The sequence below is a fragment of the Pristis pectinata genome, chromosome 23, assembly GCF_009764475.1.
Source record: "Pristis pectinata isolate sPriPec2 chromosome 23, sPriPec2.1.pri, whole genome shotgun sequence".
Classification (NCBI taxonomy): domain Eukaryota; kingdom Metazoa; phylum Chordata; class Chondrichthyes; order Rhinopristiformes; family Pristidae; genus Pristis; species Pristis pectinata.
The window spans coordinates 7,705,303-7,719,533 of record NC_067427.1 but is presented as its reverse complement, the minus strand read 5'-3'; positions in this window follow the sequence as shown (position 1 = coordinate 7,719,533).

Here is a 14,231-nt window from a genome sequence, read left to right as displayed (position 1 = left end):
CTCGACTTTGACTTTGCAAGATTGTACTAATAGTGATGATGATCATGACCAGATAACCAATAGTAATATTGAGGAATAAATATTGTCCAGGACACCAAGGAAAGCAGCCAACATAGTCAAGGACCCCTCCGACCCTGGTCATTCTCTCTTCTCCCCCATTGGCAGAAGATACAAAAGATGGAGAACGCGTACCCCAGACTCAAGGACAGCTTCTATCCCACTGTTATAAGAACAGACTTATACGATAAAGATGAACTCTTGATCTCTCAATCTACCTCGTCATGTCCCTTGAACTTTATTCGTCTGCCTGCACTGCACTTTCTCTGTAACTGCAATTATGTATTCTGCATTCTTTTGTTTTCACTAACTCTATGTACTTATGTATGGAATGATCTCTCCGGATGGCAGGCAAACAAGAGCTTCTCACTGTATCTTGATACGTGTGACAATAATAAATCAAACCAAACCAAGGATTATTTCATCCCTAGCTCTTCTTCTATGCAAAAGTTTATACCCATCTGAGAGAGGAGATGGAAACTTCAGTTTAATATCTGAGCACCTCTAACAGTGCAGCACCTTCTCGATACTGCACTGAGACTGTCAATCTAGATAATAGTGTTCGGTCTTTATACCCAAGACCTTCTGAGTCAGAGCATGACTGAAACATATGAGCTAATAGTGACCAGAAAGGGAGATTGCCCACAAAAATTGTGCTGGAAAGAAAGGATGGTATCACCTTCAACTGAGGAGTAGAAGAAGATTACAAGTTTGAGGCAAGTGCAAGGTTGCATTTAATGAGAAGGTATTGAACTGGATGAATGCAGAGTCTATGCAAATTAAGTTTGCAAGGGTAGAGTTTCTTTGCTAATTAGCATGGTGGAACATCAATAAATTAAGTGATGGTCTTGTTGGTTCATTGAAAACTAAAATACTGATTTATTTTTCCTTTCTTACATTAAAATCTACTAATTGTAAAATTTAACTCGAATATATGATCTGTAATGAGGGAATTTTCAAATGGAAGATGCTCCCAAGCTCTCTGGGTGGGCATAAACAGTTTTGTAACTTGCTTTCATGTATATATATTTTCCACATCCAAAGTGTGAAGTAGTCAAATGTATGTTTGACACTAATGTTGCAACTACTTGGATGGGCATCTTGGTCAACATAGACCAGTTGGGCCGAAGGGCCTGCTTCTGTGCTGTGTGACTCTATGACTCTACTACATTGTATTGTATTGGTTTATTATTGTCACTTGTACCAAGGTACAGTGAAAAACTTGTCTTACAAGCCGATCATACAGGTCAATTCATTACGTAGTGCAGTTACATTGAGTTAGTACAAAGTGCATTGATGTAGTACAGGTAAAAACAGTAACAGTACAGAGTAAAGTGTCACAGCTACAGAAAAAGTGCAGTGCAATAAGGTGCAAGGTCACAACAAGGTAAATCGTGAGGTCATCAGAGGTCTTCTTGGTTTGGTAGACCTTTGAGAGGTATATCAACTTTTTTTAATAGTGAGATTTCGGGATTGCAACATACAATCTTTCCTTTCATTTATTTCTGTGCATTAAATGTAATCTTAGTAACTTTAACCAAACAAAATGAATCAGAATCAGAATCAAGTTTATTATCACTGATGTGTGTGCCTTCTTCGTGATTGCATCAATGTGCTGGGCCCAGGATAGATCCTCTGAGATGTTGACGCCCAGGAACTTGAAGCTGCTCCCTGACAGGGAGAGGGTTTCTGTGGTAATGACCATCAAACCCAAGGAAAATCAACCAATCCACCCAAAGTACTTTCAGTAGCATGGAGACACAAGAGATTGCAGATGCTGTAATCTGGAGCAACAAACAACCTGCCGATTGCTGCAGATGAACTGATGCAGGGTTTTGACCCGAAACATCGACAATTCCTTCCCCCCCCCCCCCAACAGATACTGAGTTCCTCCAGCAGATTGTTTGTTACTTTCAGTAGCAGTTCATCTTTATTTGATGGTGGAACCCATCAATTGGAGGCACACTGGAAATATTCTGCTCAGGGAAGGTTGTGGGAACTCTGGCAGCATGGATGCAGGGTTTACATTACAGGGCTGCCTCTGACAGCATTCTCAGAAGGAAGCCTGCAAAGATTGGAGATCTGTTAAGCAAGTGAAAACAGGAGATGAATAGAACTCAGATTAAGTGTAGATCTTGACAACCACTGGTAATTTAGACCAGGCACCCGGGAATAGAACTCATAGATGTGTCCATCTAACACACCAGCATGGTCAAACTTGTAAAAAGAGAAAGAGGTGCTTGCTTTATGCAGCATCTATATCTGTACAGAAATCTCAAAATGCTTTGAAATGAAGTGGAGCAAATGCTCACAGATTTCCCTTGGGAGTAAACAGGGGGACAAATTCGTCTGCTTTTTGGTCGCAGATGCAGTGATGTTGACCAGATTACTCAGTGAATTGCACTTCAGATACTGTCATGAGATCTTCCGTATCCACTATAATCAGACCGATGACACCTTGATTTAATGTTACATCAAAGAAGCAACTCTCCCTTGATGGTCTACCAGAATGTCAGCTTAGACTGTGTGCTTTGATCCTGTAGCTAGACTTGTCTGTAATTCTGAAGTGCAACCAGCTGAAAAAGGCTGACAGTTGCGACTGTAAAGGTTAGCAAGGAGCAGATTTGTAAATGCTGAGCTATAAAATCCAAGTGACAATTGCCAATTCATCTGTGTAAATGAAACCAACATCTTTGCCTATTTTGGGAGGGTAAATTTGCTTGCAATTTACACAATGGTACAAAATAGGAAAGAGAAAATTTAAATGGCAGCTTGATTCAAATTATAGTTTACCTTTTCGTAATACAATAGTCATCAATCAATAAAAAGAAAACTGTTTATTTAGGGTGATTTATGTTATAAATGCTTTGAACTTCGAATGTTCTGTTGTTCATATATAAAGATCACAGAAGGCTCAAAAATAGAACAACATTTAAAAGGAAAAAATATTTTTGTGATTATTAAAGGCAAGATAGTTAATATTGCAAATTTACCACTAAAAATACAGAAGGTAAGTGGATTATTAGTTTTTTTTATCTCACCAGTTTCAATTCAAGAGATTAATTTGACCGTTCCTCTCTATATGCAGTCTGAGGCATTTCAATGCCATATGGTATTATCAGAATCAGGATCAGAATCAGATTTATTATCACTGATTTATATGATGTGAGATTTATTGTTTTGCGGCAGCAGTACAGTGCAAAGGCATAAAATTACTATAAATTACAAAAATAAATAAATAAATTCCGAAAAGGAATAATCACTCAGAAATCTGATGGCGGAGGGGAAAAAGCTGTTTCTGAATCATTGAGTGAGGGTCTTCAGGCCCCTGTACCTTCTCGCTGATGGTAGCAACAAGAAGAGGGCATGTTCCGATGGTGAGGGTGCTTAGTAATGGATGCTGCCTTCAGTATGATTCATCATGTGACATTAAGATAAGATAAGATCTTTATTAGTCACATGTACGTCGAAACACACAGTGAAATGCATTTTTTGCATAGTGTTCTGGGGGGCAGCCCACAAGTGTCGCCACGCTTCTGGCGCCAACATAGCATGCCCACAACTTCCTAACCTGTACGTCTTTGGAATGTGGGAGGAAACCGGATCACCTGGAGGAAACTCATGAGGACTTGGGGAGAACGTACAAACTCCTTACAGACAGAGGCGGGAATTGAACCCGGGTCGCTGGCGCTGTAAAGCATTCCGCTAACCGCTACACTACCGTGCCTGCCCCATTATGATGGATGTCACTGGATTATTATTGCTTCTCCTACTCCAGCAGCTCGAGAAACAAAGAGGAAGCCTCCTCAGTGCAAGCTTCACTAACTCTCTGCTGTGAAAAGAATATCTGCTGAGATATTTCACCATCAATCCTCCTTAAAAAGGTGTGAAACGGAAATTCAGGTCAGACCACATTGGCCAGAATCTGACTTAGATTTGTAAACATCGATCATCAGGGACCCCCACCATCTGGGCCATGCCCTCTTCTCGATGCTGCCATCAGGCAGGAGGTACAGGAGCCTGAAGACCCACACCTCAAGGTGCAACAACAGTTTCTTCCCCACTGCCATCAGGTTCCCGAACTGACCTGAAAAACCCTCATGCTACCTCGGACCATATTTCTTTTACTCCCTATCAACTTTGCACTATTGTTGTTATGTTTATTTTGTTGGGTAAATTATGTATAATTTATGTTAATGTAAGCTTATATTATATTATAATATAATATATTAACTTATGTTTATCATGTCTATAATGCACTGTGCTACTGCTGCAAAGAGCTAATTTTCACAGCACTTATACCCTGTGTATGTATGCCTATGATAATAACTTGAACTTGATAATTTGTTTGATTTTTGCAAATCAGGTCTGGGCTGGCTTTAGCTGGGGTATTATTAGAACCATAGAAGCATAGAAAACTACAGCACAGGAAACAGGCCATTCGGCCCTTCCAGTCTGTGCCGAAACATTATTCTGCTAGTTCCATCTACCTGCCCCCAGCCCATACCCCTCCAGACCTCTCTCGTCCATGTATTTATCCAATTTACTCTTAAAAGTTAAGTTAATATTGGTTTATTACTGTCACTTGTACGGAGGTACAGTAAAAAACTTGTCTTGCATACCGTTTGTACAGATCGATTCATTACACAGTGCATTGAGGTAGTACAGGGTAAAAACAATAACAGAATACAGAGTAAAGTGTCATAGCTACAGGGAAGTGCAGTGCAGGTAGACAATAAGGTGCAAGTCATAACAAGGTTGATTGTGAGGTCAAGAGTCCATCTCATCATATAAGAGAACTGTTCAATAGTCTTATCATGGATTGATTAGGGACAGGCAGCATGGATTTGTGAAGGGAAGATCTTGCCTCACTTGCCTGATAGGGTTCTTTGAGGAGGTGACCAGGAAGATTGATGAGGGTAGTGTAGTGGATGTGGTCTACATGGATTTTAGTAAGGCGTTTGACAAGGTTCCGCATGGTAGGCTTCTTCAGAAGGTCAGAGGCCAAGGGATCCAGGGAGGCTTGGCCGTGTGGATTCGGAATTGGTTTGCCTGTGGAAAGCAGAGGGTTGTGGTAGAGGGAGTGCATTCGGATTGGAGGGCTGTGACTAGTGGTGTCCCACAGGGATCGGTTCTGGGACCTCTACTTTTTGTGATATTTATTAATGACTTAGATGAGGGGGTGGAAGGGTGGGTTAGCAAGTTTGCAGATGACACAAAGATCAGTGGTATTGTGGATAGTGTGGAGGATTGTCAAAGCTTACAGAGGGATTATGATAGGATGCAGAGCTGGGCTGAAAAGTGGCAGATGGAGTTCAATCTAGAGAGGTGTGAGGTGGTACACACTTTGGAAGGACAAACTCCAAAGTGGAGTACAAGGTAAGTGGCAGGATTCTGGGCAGTGTGGAGGAGCAGAGGGATCTGGGGGTTCATATCCATAGATCACTGAAAGTTGCCTCACAGGTGGATAGGGTAGTTAAGAAAGCTTATGGGATGTTAGCTTTCATAAGTCATGGGATCGAGTTTAAGAGCCGCAAAGTAATGAAGCAGCTTTACAAAACTCTGGTTAGTCCACACTTAGAGTACTGTTTCCAGTTCTGGTTGCCTCATTATAGGAAGGATGTGGAGGCGTTGGAAATGGTGCAGAGGAGATTTACCAGGATGCTGCCTGGATTAGAGAGTATGGATTATGAGGAGAGACTAAAGGAGCTAGGGCTTTACTCATTGGAGAGAAGGAGGATGAGGGGAGACATGATAGAGGTGTACAAAATATTAAGAGGAATAGAAAGAGTGGACAGCCAGCGCCTCTTTCCCAGGGCACCAATGCTCAATACAAGAGGGTATGGCTTTAAGGTAATAGGTGGGAAGTTCAAGGGAGATGTCAGAGGGAGATTTTTCACCCAGAGAGTGGTTGGTGCATGGAATGTGCTGCCTGGGTTGGTCAAGTTCAAAAGATTGTTAGATAAGCATATGGAGGAATTTAAGACAAGAGGGATATGTGGGAGGAAGGGGTTAGATAGTCTTAGGAGTAGTTTGAAGGTCGGCACAACATGGTGGGCTGAAGGGTCTGTATTGTGCTGTATTGTTCTATGGTTCTATAGTTATCACAGTGGGATAGAAGCTGTCCTTGAGCCTGGTGGTATATGCCCTCAGGCTCCTGTATCTTCTGCCTGATGGGAGCTGAGGAACAGGTTTCATGGCTTCGAATGAAGAGGGATTATTTCCTTGCTTATTCATTCATTCTCAGTGTGTCACCAGAAGGACTGACATCCGTTGTTCATCTTCAGTTGCCCTCAGTTTGATTCAACTGAATGACTCACTTGACCATAGGCCACACACAGGCCACAGTAGATAAGTTTGGAAGTTTCCCCAAAACCTCTCTTCAGTCACCTGTCACCTTTCTCTTTCCAAGAACTGGACTAATGTCTATTCATCCTCTCCTGATGGGTAAAATCTCACAGTTCTGATATATCCTTGTGCTTCTGTTTTGCATCCTCTCCTGTGCCTCTATGTTCCGTGCAAAATGCCTCATGTGTGGTTTAACTGTTCAGCATAACTTAACCACTTTCAACTTTCTTCCTCTGGTTGATTTGCTTTGTCTTAAAAAATATGGCTTTATTAATCAATGTTGTTACTCTTGTGTTGCCAAATCCCTTTCCTCCATGAGTCAATTCCAGCCACTGTCTGTAAGGAGTTTGTACGTTCTCCCCGTGTCTGCGTGGGTTTCCTCCGGGTGCTCTGGTTTCCTCCCACATTCCAAAGACGTACGGGTTAGGAAGTTGTGGGCATGCTACGTTGGCGCCGGAAGCATGGCGACACTTGCGGGCTGCCCCCAGAACACTACGCAAAAAGATGCATTTCACTGTGTGTTTCGATGCACATGTGACTAATAAAGATATCTTGTCTTGTCTTGTCCTGTACTGAAATTAACTTCAGGAGCAACAAACAATCTGCTGGAGGAACTCAGCGGGTCGAGCAGCATCTGTTGGGGGGGGAAAGTAATTGTCGACGTTTCGGGTCGAAACTCTACATTGGATCCTGACGCAGGGTTTCAACCCGAAATGTCGACAATTCCTTTCCCCCCACAGATGCTGCTCGACCCGCTGAGAAGATTGTTTGTTGCTCCAGATTCCAGCATCTGCTGTTTCTGGTGTCTCTGCTGAAATTAACTCGCCAATTATATGCCCATTCTACAAGTTTAGTAATGTCTTCTTGCGATTTTTTTTCAGTTGTTTTTGATGTTCTTTTATCCCTCCCCTCCCTTACCCAACCCACCCAGCTCCCCACCAAATGCATAATGGTTCAGAAAGAATAGCTCACTGTGGTTGATCTCTGGAACACACTGCCAGAGGATGTAGTGGAATCAGATACAATTACTACATTCAAGAGACATTTAGACAGATACCTAAATAGGCATGGCATAGAAAGTCAAAATCAAAGTCGAAAGTTGAGTTTATTGTCATATGCACAAGTACATGTGCAATGAGAAACTTACTGGCAACAGCATCACAGGCACATAGCCTCAGATACGCAACATTCACAAGAAAAATGTAAATTCTACATAAATTATACAAACATTATACAAGGAAGAACATAATTAGAACAAAAAAAGTCCATTGTAGTGCAAATTGGTCATAGTTTTGCTATAATGAGGTAATGATTAAGATTGTGCAGGTTGGTTCAAGAACTGAAAGGTTGAAGGGAAGAAGCTGTTCTAATATGGGCAAATGGGATTAGTATAGATGGGCAAAAAGGTTGGCATGGATATGATGGGCTGAAGGGCCTGTTTCTGTCAATGACTCTATTATTACCATAATCATACTGTTTTGCATTACTTTCTTATGCCTGTTACGTATTTCATGTTTGTTTATTCTCAAGTTTTCTTAAAGTAAATGGATTATGAATCAGCACAATTGTAGCTTATGAATTTCATACACAGAGAGGGGAAGTGGTGACAGTGAGATATCCAACTGGGAATTAGCACAGTAAATTATCAGTTCCATGCATCAACGTAAAATATTGTCCTGGGCACACTATGATCATTATGTGTTCCGCAAAGGAACCTTAAGCAGAGGTACTGGAACCTTATGACAATTTTGAAAAAGAATCATTTAAAAATAAAACTTTAATTTTACTTTGTACTTTGATTGTACTAAATGTACTTTGAATCTGATGTTACTGCAGTAATAGAACAGTTGAATGTTATTCATGGTGTTGCAATGCATAGACCATTCAGCCCTATACCTGCTCTGCTACCCAATGTCATGGCTGATATTTTATCTCAACACCATTTTCTTGCACTAACCTCTTACCTCTTACTTACTTAATATTACCCTTAATACCAAAAATGTATCAACCTCTCTTGAATATGCTCAGCAAATGGGTTTCCACAGTCCTTTCAGATAGAAAATACCAAAGATTCACTTCCCTCTGAGTGAAGAAATTGTTTTGCTATCCTGAGTAGCCAACTTTTTATTTCAGGAGTGTGAATCTGAGTTATAGGTACCCCAGCCAGTGGAAGTATCATCCATGCAGCTCAATGAAAATCATAAAAAAACTGCAGATGCTAGAAATCTGAAATAAAAACAGAAAATGCTAGAAACACTCAGCAGGTCAGGTAGCATCCACAGAGAGAGGAACAGTTAATGTTTCAGGTCTGGGACGCTTTGTCAGAAATGGGAAGGAGAGAAAAAAAGTTAAAATTTCAGTAGCATAAGAGTTGAGGGAGGGACATGTTGAACAGAGAGAGAGAGTATCTCTGTTACAATGAGACCAAATAACTTAATGCTTTGCTGGTGTTATGTCTTGCTAATGGTGAGGCTGTGGGGCAGACCAAAGTATACCGGTGGAGAGAGACAAGCCGAGCCAAAATGATATCAGTTAGGAGTGGCCAGTTCTGAAACAGGCAGAAAGAAAGAGTGAGTTACCTAAAATTGGAGAATTTGATATTGAGTCCAGAATACTGCCACACAACCAGATAGAAGATGAGGCATTGTGCCTCAAACTTGAATTAGGCTTCTTTGTAACAATACAGGAGGGCACAGAGTGGGGATGGGATGGAGAATTAAAGTGGTCTTCCAGACTCAATATCTACCATGCAAACCTACTGTCATCTCTGTCTTCAGTAAGTGTCATCCAGCTACATGATTCTAACAAGGAGTTGGCTATTCAGGATAGCAAAACAATTCCTTCACTCAGAGGGAAGCAAATCTTTGGTATTTTCTATCTGAAAGGACTGTGGAAACCCATTTGCTGAGCATATTCAAGAGAGGTTGATACATTTTTGATATTAAGGAAATCAAGAGGTAAGAGGTTAGTGCAAGAAAATGGTGTTGAGATAAAATATCAGCCATGACAATAAGACCCCCAAATTATAATATATTAAAAAGATTAGTATAATTTATGCACAGGAAGACTTGAAAGGGAGTGGGCACATTCATTTTTTGATTTAAGATAAAATAGATAAGATATTTATTTATTAGTCACAGGTACATCGAAACACACGGCGAAATGCGTCTTTTTGCATTACTGAGAATGTGCTGGGGGGCAGTCCGCAAGTGTCGCCACTCTTCTGGCGCCAACATAGCGTGCCCACAGCTCCTAACCTGTACGTCTTTGGCATGAGGGAGGAAACTCACACAATCACAGTGAGAATGTACAAAATCCTTACAGACAGTGGCTGGAATTGAACCCAGGTTGCTGGGGCTGTAATAGAGTTACGCTAACTGCTACACTACCGTGCCGCCAGTAAGTGGCGGCATAAGCCTCATGTTATTCCCTGTCCTGGGCATCTATGAAGGGAAGAAAATACAAATGTTTAACATACATTTCAACACAAAATACTGGAAGCATTCTTCGGATCAGGAAGCATCCATGGAAAGAGAAACGTTTAACATTTCAGGTCTGGGGCATTTCATCAGCCGGGCTGTTGGAGGATTAGAGAAGGAGATTGTGCAGTGATACAGGTGACGTGCAGCTGTGCAGTACCTTGGTGACACATACAGAGGTCCTCCCCAGGTTATGACAGGGTCCGTTCCTGAGAACTGCTCATAACCAAAACAAGGAGGTCGGTGACCATTGGTGTTCCGCAGGGATCTGTTCTGGGACCTCTGCTCTTTGCAATTTTTATAAATGACTTGGATGAGGATGTGGAAGGGTGGGTTAGTAAGTTTGCTGATGATACAAAGGTTGGTGGTGTTGTGGATAGCGTAGACGGTTGCTGTAGATTACAACAGGATATTGATAGAATGCAGACCTGGGCTGAGAAGTGGCAGATGGAGTTCAACCCAGATAAGTGTGAAGTGATACACTTTGGGAGATCGAATTTGAAGGCAGAATACAAGGTTAATGGCAGGACCCTTAGCAGTGTGGACGAACAGAGGGATTTGGGGTCCACGTCCATAGATCCCTCAAGGTTGCCGCACAGGTCGATAGGGTTGTTAAGAAGGCGTATGGCATGTTGGCCTTCATTAGTCGGGGTATGGAATTCAAGAGCCGGGAGGTGATGTTGCAGCTCTATAGAAATCTGGTCAGACCACACTTGGAGTATTGTGTTCAGTTCTGGTCGCCTCATTATAGGAAGGATGTGGGAGCTTTAGAAAGGGTGTGGAGGAGATTTACCAGGATGCTGCCTAGATTGGAAAGCATGTCTTATGAGGATAGGTTGAGTGAGCTGGGGCTTTTTTCTTTGGGGAGAAGGAGGATGAGAGGTGACTTAACAGAGTTGTACAAGATGATAAGAGGCATAGATCGAGTGGACAGTCAGAAGCTTTTTCCCAGGGCAACAATGGATAACACGAGGGGACATAATTTTAAGGTGATTGGAGGAAGGTATAAGGGGGATGTCAGGGGTAAGTTTTTTACACAGAGAGTGGTGGGTGCGTGGAACGCACTGCCGGCAGAGGTTGTGGGGGCAGATACATCAGGGATATTTAAGAGACTCTTGGATAGACACATGAATGATAGAGAAATGGGGAGCTATGTGGGAGGGAAGGGTTAGATAGATCTTAGAGTAGGATAAAATGTTGGCACAACATTGTGGCCCGAAGAGCCTGTACTGTGCTGTAATGTTCTATGTTCTAAGTTTGCAAGTTGGAAACGTGGCCACCTGAAAGTACATTTAAATAAAAACATCGGCCAACTGAGGACAACCTGTAGTTAAACCAGGGTGTTTAACTGAACCATTCAAATTTCTCTGCAAGATGCAATAATGTTACTGCAAACTGATTTCTCACCCATCAGAAGATGCCTGCAGCCTTCCACCAGCTGGCAAGGCACAGTAGTGTAGCGGTTAGCGTAACAATATTACAGTACCAGAGACCCGGGTTGGCGACACTTGCGGGCTGCCCCCAGAACACTCTACGTAGAAGATGCATTTTACTGTGTTTTGATGTACATGTGACTAATAAAGATATTTTTTAAAAAATCCATGCTGCTGGTCTCCCTAACCCTCATTACTATGTACTATATTTCCTTTTCTCTCTCACTTGCACTAGTGTTGTTATGTTTATTTTGTTGTGTAAGTTATATTAATGTAAGCTTATGTTAACTTACGTTTGTAATGTACTGTGCTGCTGCTACAAAAGGCCAACTTTCATGGCATTTATACCCTGTGTATGTGTGCCTATGACTATAAACTTGAACTTGTACAGGCTGTACACAAGTTGTGCGTTCGTAACCTGGGGAGGGCCTGTTCCAGGATTTGCTAAGTGTATAATAAAAGCAAAAAAAAATTGGAAACACTCAGCAGGTCAAGCAGCATTTGCAGAAAGAGAAACAGAGTTCACGTTTCAGGTCAGACATCCTTTGTCAGAACCGGGAAAAGAGCAAATAGATTGGAGGGAGGGTGAGGGAGGGACGGATCGAGCAAATAATATGTGATCGTAATATTCCCTTTCCTCCTGCTCTGCAACTTAACACTTGTTTTCTCTCTTCCCCAGTTCCAGTGAAAGGTCCTTGATCTGTGTTTCCTTCCACAGATGCTGCCTGTCCTCCTGAGTTTTAACGGCATTTTCTGTTTTTATCTTGGATTTCCAGCATCTGCAGCTTTTTTTTTCTGATTTTCATTCACCCTCTAGGTTTATGATGCATCTACCTGCTGGAGACCAACACAGTTAGCACAGTTCAGCCCATTGCGAACAGCAGTGAGTTGTCTGACAGGAACCCTCTCTTGTAGAAGGGAACCAAACCTCTGACAGGGAAGACATCTGGGGTAAAAATTCATCCTCGGAGGGACACCAAAGATGAATGACCCATGTTATTTTTTTAAATTGCATTGATCATGAAGGCACAATAAAACTTTATGTATTAGATTTATCACCAGGTGAATTAAAACACTGAGCAAATATCACTATCTTTGTGTTACTACAGATCATCATTTAAAACAAACAAAAGCAATTGATTCTTGACTTTTGCAGATCAGCTGGTTAGTATCTAATTAAAGTGGAGACACAAGAGGCTGCAGATAAATCTGGAGGAACTCAGCGGGTCGAACAGCATCTGTGCGGGGGATAAGGATTGTCAATGTTTCGGGTTGAAAACCTGCACTGGGATTTCGACCCAAAATATCGACAGTTTCTTTCCTCCTCCCAACAGATGCTGCTTGACCTGCTGAGTTCCTCCAGCAGATTGTTTGTAGCATCTGATGAAAGCACTGTCTTCCTGACATCATTATGCACCATTAAAGCAATTCCCTACGACTTCCCTAATGGTAAATTGGAGACTGGAACAATCGCAAGTGAACTGCTGCTTCAACTGGAAGGGGTGTTTGGATCACTGGATGGTGGGGAGGAATGAGATAAAAGGCCAGGTGTTCCATTTCTGGAGGTTCTATGGGAATAGTCGGAGAGAAGGGGAAGAGTTGGTGGAGATGAAAGGATGTACCTGGTATTTGGGATGGGAATGGTCCGTTTGGGATGCTGTGAGGGGAGAGGAACATGTGCCTGGTAATGGAATTGTGTTGAAGGCAGCGAAAGTTGCAGGTAACAATCTGTTGAATGTGGAGGTGTGGGTGGAAGGAGAAGACATGGAGAACTTAGATATCTTTATTAGTCACATGTACATCGAAACACACAGTGAAATGCATCTTTTGCGTAGAGTGTTCTGGGGGCAGCCCGCAAGTGTCGCCACGCTTCCGGCGCCAACATAGCACGCCCACAACTTCCTAACCTGTACGTCTTTGGAATGTGGGAGGAAACCGGAGCACCTGGAGGAAACCCACGCAGGCACGGGGAGAACGTACAAACTCCTTAGAGACAGCGGCAGGAATTGAACCCGGGTTGCTGGCGCTGTAATCGCATTACGCTAACCGCTACACTACCGTGCCTTCCTACTTGAGTACAAGAGCTGGGACGTCATGTTACAGCTGTACACTGTGTTGATTTGGTTGCACTTGGAGTATTGCGTGCAGTTCTGGCCTCCAATGCACAGTACCACAAGAGGCTGCAGAGGGTTGTAGACTCAGCCAGCTCTATCACAGGCACAACCCTCCCTGCCATTGCGGACATCTTAAAGAGGCGGGGCCTCAAGAAGGTGGCATCCATTATTAAGGACCCTCACTGTTATGTTTGTTCTTCATCAAGAGACAAACTTCGTGTGGGTTTAACAGCTGAACATTTTTATTAACCAAAAACAGAGTGGCTTGCTTTCCCTCTCTTTGTACAGCCATGTCCTGTTCCCCCATGTGACCCCTTGCATTGCCTACTGGGAACTGTAGTTCTTTATTATAACTACTTACTAACACACTCACCATTCGGGACATGCCCTCTTCATGTTACTAACATCGGGGAGGAGGTACAGGAGCCTGAAGACTCACACTCAACATTTCAGGAACAGCTTCTTCCCCTCCGCCATCAGATTCCTGAATGGTCCATGAACCCATGAACACTCCCTCAATATTCCTTTTTTTCCACTATTTATTTATTGTAATTTATAGATTTTATGTCTTTGCACTGTACTGCTGCTGCAAAACAACAAATTTCATATCATATGTCAGTGATAATAAATCTGATTCTAATGATTCTAATCTAGCTATAAGAAGGGCATCATTAAGCTGGAAAGGGTACAGAAAAGATTCACGAGGATGCTACCAGAACTGGAGGGCTTGAGTTATGAGGAGAGGCTCAATAAGCTGTACTTTTTGACCCTGGAGTGAAGGGGACTGAGAGATGTCCTGA